The sequence below is a fragment of the Camelus ferus genome, chromosome X (assembly GCF_009834535.1).
Source record: "Camelus ferus isolate YT-003-E chromosome X, BCGSAC_Cfer_1.0, whole genome shotgun sequence".
NCBI classification, from domain to species: Eukaryota; Metazoa; Chordata; class Mammalia; order Artiodactyla; family Camelidae; genus Camelus; species Camelus ferus.
Genome location: NC_045732.1, coordinates 75,537,311 through 75,544,372, shown reverse-complemented (window position 1 = coordinate 75,544,372; position 7,062 = coordinate 75,537,311). Strand labels below are relative to the sequence as shown.

The 7,062-nt window shown below is 36.8% G+C and overlaps 1 pseudogene; it reads right to left on the bottom strand.

Moving 5' to 3' along the window:
• Positions 1-3,129: 3,129 nt before the first annotated feature.
• LOC106730212 lies at positions 3,130-3,462 on the bottom strand (annotated as a pseudogene).
• Positions 3,463-7,062: the final 3,600 nt, after the last annotated feature.

Here is a 7,062-nt window from a genome sequence, read left to right as displayed (position 1 = left end):
AAGCATCTATTATGCTAGGCACTGGCACTGTTGCAAATCAGTGGGGCATGTTAAAGTGAATATGATGCAGTCTGTGCCCTCAAAAAGCGTCAAATCTATTGAGGCAGATATGAAAGCTATGTAATGTGGTAAGGAGTCTAAAAGGGGTCTAATCAGAGTGATGTGAATGTGTAGAGGAGGGAGATATTAATTAAATCTGTAGAAAGGGTGAGGGAAAGTGTCACAAAGGAGGTGACTTTTTTTGTGGGCCTTGAAGGATAAATAGGATTTCTGAAGGCAGAGAAGGGGAAAGAGAATGACTTACCATTAATCAGAGCCAAGAGCTTTGTACTAAACCCTTAGTGAAATTTTTGATCTGGGTATCAACTGTTTCCATTTCGCAGATGAGGAAACTGAAGCTCAGAGAGACTAAGTTACTCATCTGAGGCCACACAACTAGTCAATATCTAGTCAGTGTCAGAGTTAGGCTTCTATGGCTCCACTATATCAAGCTACCTTCATGAAGAAGTAGGGGCTGGGGAGTGATGGGGGGGATGTGGAGAGGCATGCTAGGCAGAAGTGAAAAGTTTTGCTGGAAATTGATGGAATTTGGGTCAACAGGGTCTCATTTCAGCTCCGACCGTGATTGCCTGATTTTGGAGCACTTTAGGGGTGATTATCTCCTTTTAGACCTGCTTTTGGAATGGGAGTTGTTCAGCGTCTGCTTATATCAACTATAACATTCAGTTCAGCAAGTATTTACTTATTAACTGAATTGGCTGCAGCACAAGGGATTTTGGGCTGTATGACCATCTTCACAATCACGTGTACAGCGATAGATTGGAACGATTCTCAGAAGATGCACTTTAGCTCTTCAGTTAGCCAAAGTCACCAGATTGATGATGCTATTTCCTGGTCCTTACAGACAGAGAGACATGGCCTGAAAGTGAAGGCTGAAAGAACTTATTTTTCAAGAAGTAGCTCTCTTGAAAGTATAAAATGTTATATATTTAATAGCCACCTTAAATCCTTTCTTCAGTAAGCAATAGTTTAAATAAATAGATAGGTATAGATAGATGATAGAAAAAGGATATATATCTATAAACTCACAGACATCCCTATATGCATACATGAGTAGTAACTATTTAGAATTTGTACAGTGGCTTAATTGATAAAAATGACCGAAAAGCAAAGGCTACTGTAGTAACTCCCTACCCCTCTTAAAAACAAAAAAAACCTTCTCCCTTTTCTCCTTTGAGTAAAGGAAATGTTTGACTAAGGACTGATAAGGTTGTCAGTGGAAAGAAAAATGTCAAAACCCTGCCCACTTTGCTGATGGGAACAAATTTTGCAAATATTAGGAGTCAGAAACCTCAGTGCTACCAACAACCGTTCAATAAACCATGCAACTAAGGAACCTCCTTACATCTCACCATGAGGAGATGTTGGCCAAAGAGTACAAAGTTTCACTAATGCAAGACAAATGAGTTCTGGAGATCTAATGTACAACATGGTGACAATACTTAACAATACTGTATTGGTTACTTGACATTTACTAAGAAGATAAATCTTAAGTGTTCTCATCACACACACCCCCCAAAGAAAGTTAAAAAAAAAAAAAACAGTTTAACTGTGAGGTGATAGGTATGCTAAGTAGCTTGACTGTGGTCATCATTTCACAATGTTTGTGTATATCAAAACATCGTATTGTACACCTTAAATGCATATAATTTTTATTTGTCAATTATGCTTCAATAAAATCTGAAAAAAAAATGTGAAAAAAACCCTTCCTGTATGCCACTGGTTTAAACTGCTCAAGTGGTGTGTGTGCACACCTACAGACCTCCAATTGCCAGGCCTTCTCAGTCACTTATTTCAAATAATTCTTGACTATATCCTTCCCATTATTCTCTCTGTTTCTAGCTGGTTTCAGATCTATTTCTGCATTGATATTCAAAACCTAAACACTATTTTCTTCTTCCCAGTTGTCTTTTATTCAATGAAAATAGTTGCTCTTTTTCTGATTAGATAACTAACACACGTTCTTTTTTAAAGTGCAAAGATAAAGTATAGAAAACTAGAGCCATAAAGTAAAACATCACCTGAAATCTCACCACTCTGAGGTAACTATCATTATATACTGGTTACTATCCTTTCATTCATCTCTTGTATGTATTTACACACGTATACAGTTTTACAATTTTGGTTGTTTGCTTGTCACCCTCCACTGCATAACCAGTACAATAACGAGTGTGTATATGTTTCATCTGTTTCTTCAGGTTCATATAACTATGTTAAAAATAAATAGACATATACACATATAGGGGTTTAAAAACCATTATTCATTTTAAAAGAAATACAGTGTTATATACTTTCCTTTACCTCTTGCTTTCCTTATTCTACTGTGTTTTTCCTACTTTTTTACTGTGTTTTTTTGTCTTAGCAGTTTGATGGAGCTATTTGAGTATTACACATATAAATCTTTTATCTGGCATATGTATTATAAGTTTTATTTCTCACTGGGTCATTTGTTTTTTGAATTTGTTTATGGAATTTTTTCCAGAGAAATAGTTAAAAAGAAAGTTATATAGTCAATATGTTTGAATTTTCCTTTATAGTTTCCCGGTGTTCTATCTCAGTTAAAAGATTTTGCAAACCACTGTTACATATATTTGCCTAAAAGTTCTTGTAATTTTTCTTGTTTTTTTTTTTTGTTTAAATTTATATTTTTAAGTTTAAATAAGTTTACTCTTAATAGTGGGGTATTGTAGAGAGTTGAGATTAATTTTATTCTGATTGGTAGCCAACTGTGCCAGGCTTTTTATTAAATTAATTGCCCCTTTCTTACTGAAATGAATTACTACCTTTCTCATATATCAAAGTCCCAAAGTCTCTACTTCTTTTTCTTTTTTTAAAAGATTTTTAAAATTGAGGTAGAGTTGATTTACAATGTTTCAGGTGTACAGCAAAGTGATTCAGTTATGTATATATATACATATACAGATAACATTCTTTTTCAGATTCTTTTCCATTATAGGTTACTACAAGATATTGAATATAGTTCCCTGTGCTATACAATAGGGCCTTATTATTTTTTTTAACCAGAGAACAAATCCACACTTCTCAAAATTTATTTACTTTTCAGTAAGTTTAAATCCTTGAGGGGTACAGCATCACACGGATTCTGTGTCCAGTGGCCTTAGCAGGAAGGTTGCTTTGGAATTTGGCACAAACCATGCTACTGTTTCCATGAGGTCGAGTTACCTTTCCACAGATTACTCTGGTTTTGTTTGGTTTTCCACCAGGAGCTGGTGTGTTGATCTTTGCTTTGTACAAATAAGCACATCTCTTGCCTAGATAGAATTGAGTTTCATCTCAAGCATAAACACCTTCAGTTTTAAGGAGAGCTATGTGCTCCCTCTGGTTCCAGAGACCCCACTTACGGCCAGCAAAAATGGCCTTGGACCACAGCCTTCCAGACATATTTATCGTTTTAGAAGACCTGTTCCCAGCAAGACTCCACAGGCTCCAAGATGGCTGAAAGAGCTGTTTATCTATTTTATATATAATACTGTGTATCTGTTATCCCAAATTCCAAATTTATTCATCCCCTCCCTTTTCCCTTTGGTAACTATAAAGTTTGTTTTCTATGTCTGTGAGTCTATTTCTATTTTGTAAACAAGTTCATTTGTATTATTTTTAGATTCCACATATAAGTGATATCATATGATATTTGTCTTTCTCTGACTCACTTAGTATGATGATCTCTAGGTCCATCCATGTTGCTACAAATGGCATTTTCATTCTTTTTGTGGCTGAGTAATATTCCTTTTGTGTGTGTGTGTGTACACACACACAAACACACACACACACACCACATCTTCTTTATCCATTCATTTGTCAACAGATATTTAAGTTGCTTCCATGTCTTAGCTATTGTCAGTAGTGCTGCTATGAACATTGGGGTGCATGTATCTTTTGAATTAGAGTTTTTGTCTTTTCCAATATATGCCCAGGAGTGGGATTGCTGGATCATATGGTAAGTGCTGCTATGAACATTGGGGTGCATGTATCTTTTGAATTAGAGTTTTTGTCTTTTCCAATATATGCCCAGGAGTGGGATTGCTGGATCATATGGTAAGTCCATTTTTAAGTTTTAAAGGAACCTTCTACTGTTTTCCATAGAGGCTGCACCAAATTACATTCCCACCAACAGTGTAGGAGGTTCCTTTTTCTCTACATCGTCTCCAGCACTTATTATTTGCAGACTTTTTGATAGTGGTGATTCTGACCAGTGTGAGGTGATAACCTCATTGTGGTTTTGATTTGCATTTCTCTAATAATTAGCGATGTTGAGCATCTCTTCACGTGCCTGTTGGCCATCTGGATGTCTTCAAAGTTTCTAATTCTAAACTTTGTTTTGTTCCACCGATCCATTTGTCTATTCCTACTATGAGAGTGAACTGAAAGTCAGTTAACACTAATTACAGATATTAGAAATGTAGTAAATACAAAATAAGTATAAGTAGTTCTCACTTTTACTATCCAAATAGTTGCTAGATTAACACGCAGAAATAATACCCCAATTTTTCTATCTAAACCTTAAACCTGCTATAATGCCCCCACACGCAGGCGACATTAAAAAAAACTTTACTGTTAGGTTTATTTTATTCTTCTAAATGTCATTTGTAAGAATTATAAATATTTGACATGTTGTTTTATTACTTACATTAAAGTGTATGGTTGTTGCAACATAGAAGGACAATAAATACATGTGATATTATATAGTACTGTATATTACATGCAAACATATCCATTAATGATGTCACTAAGGGTTAAGTAATTAAGTAATTCCTGTTTTAAATGCTTTAGATTATGTTGAAATCTTTTGTGGATGGTTGCATTGGTATCTAAGAGTGCTTTAGTAATATTTGAGAAAATTAAATGGAGTTATTTGGCTGCAGGAACATTTTTCTTTTCAAAAAATGGACCGTAGGCTCCTGTACACCTCCCCCCCCCCCCAGTAGATTTCCTCTGCTATACCAGCAAAAACAATTTGGGGATAAAATGGGAAAAGATGCGTTCACGATGCTTAGTGACTTTCGAGGAGCCAGAGTAGTGTTTGACTCTACTTGTGATAAGGCTGTCTCTGAGATGGTGTCCAGCGATCCCATCTCCCAAGTATTTCTTGCCCGATGTAACCTCTGACCATTGCATGTGGCTCAACCTAGTGACTTCCAATGAAAAGAATCTCACCAAAGTAATGGATGTAACTTTTGAGATTAGGTTACAAAAAATTCGTGGCTTCCTTCCTGCCTCTTTTCCTTTCTGAGCCTTCACTCTGGGGGACCCCAGCTGCCATCATTTTAGTCGCCCTGTGGAGAGGTGTATGTGGCAAGGGACTGTTGTCTCTGGCCAACAGCCAAGGAAGACCTGAGGCCTTGCAGGTAGCCATGTGAGAGATCTTGGAAGCAGATCCTTCCCGATTCAAGCCTTGGGGTGACTGCAGCGCTGGCTGACAGCCTGATTGCAGCCTGGTGAGAGACCTGAGACTGGCATCCAGCTAAGCCACAACCAGATATCTGATCCACACAAACTGTGATATGATAAGTGTTTGTTGTTGTTTGACACCACTATGTTTTCAGGCAATATGTTATGTAGCAATAGAGTAATACAAAACCAGAATGTAAGGGATGTGAAGAGAGGCACTGAGAATGTCTGGTTCACTGCTCTCTCTCTAGCACATAGCACAGAGCGTAGGGCAAGGCGGACTTTCAATAACTATTGTTTGAATGAATGGATGAATAAGTGAATGAAAAGGCCAAGAGAACTGTCCTTTCCCCAACTCTCACATTTTGTTATGTGGGTCCCAAAGCAGCTCATCTTAAGCATAGAATCTTATAAAATCTTTTCTGAAAAAAGTTGCAATGTACTTCTGACCCACTCCTCTAGACACAAGACCTAAAGCAAGTCCAGAGAACCAGGCAAGGAATTGAAACCATGTCATCTCTCCCTCTTCTTCCAGGGATGCATTTTCTCCCAAAGTATCCTGGTCTACAGAGGTGCAGCTCTGCTTCTAGGACAGGGTACCTTCAACATTATCACCCCTAACTGAGGAAATTGAATTCCCATCTCCATTTCAGAGATGGTCTTTTTAAATGTCGACTTAAAGGGTCTATTTGAGAACAAAGGGAGAGTTTGCTTTAAAGGAGCATTGGCATCTCCACCAATTAATTACTAGAAAGAAACTGCTTAGAGCTTTGAAATGACATTTTGTTGTTGCTGTTTTTCTTTTTCCTCAGCTTTACCTACCAAACTTTGCAAATCTTAAGGATCTAGATGTTCACTTGGGTCCCCTTGGAATGCTGTAGCCAGTAGACCCACCAAGCTACCTACCAATCAGCGACCCTGGCTTAGTTTCTCCCCCACGTTTATATGTACCATTATATTATAAATATTTTTTGCTCTTAACACCCTGTGAGAGGGATGGTTTACTTACAATGCCAAATATTAAAAAAAGGATGTTAAAAATGGACGCTAATTCATGTTACCAAATCTGGCCACAGATTACCTGGAAAAGACTATTAAAATTTCAAGTGGTCATATTTTCAACTGACGGAAAATGAAGGTCAAGTAAAAGAGCCCAAAGAATTGTTTATTCAATAATTTTCATTATTTCATTAGCCTTTTCCATGAATAGCAAAAGTGACCTGAACAATGCCAACCCATTTTATTTTTACCTACCTAGTACTGTAGCTTAAACTTGTTCTTATCTAAAAAATTGTACTTCTCTGTTCTAATTTCATACGGCAGAAATACGACTTTTTTTAAAAAGATAAATGTTATGGGTATAAGCATTTCAGGTTTGTTTAAATCAAAATTCAAAATTTAATTCAAGAAACTTTTATAGAGTCTACTGTGTACACGTTTCCTGTCTTGTGAAGTTTATAATCTACTAAGAACTATTAGAAACATGATGATAATGCCATCTTTTATTGATTTCTCCGTAGTGCCAACCAGTCTTCCCCCGGATGACTTCCTTTAGTGCTCACAGGAGTCTGTTAAGTAGTAGTAGTATGATCT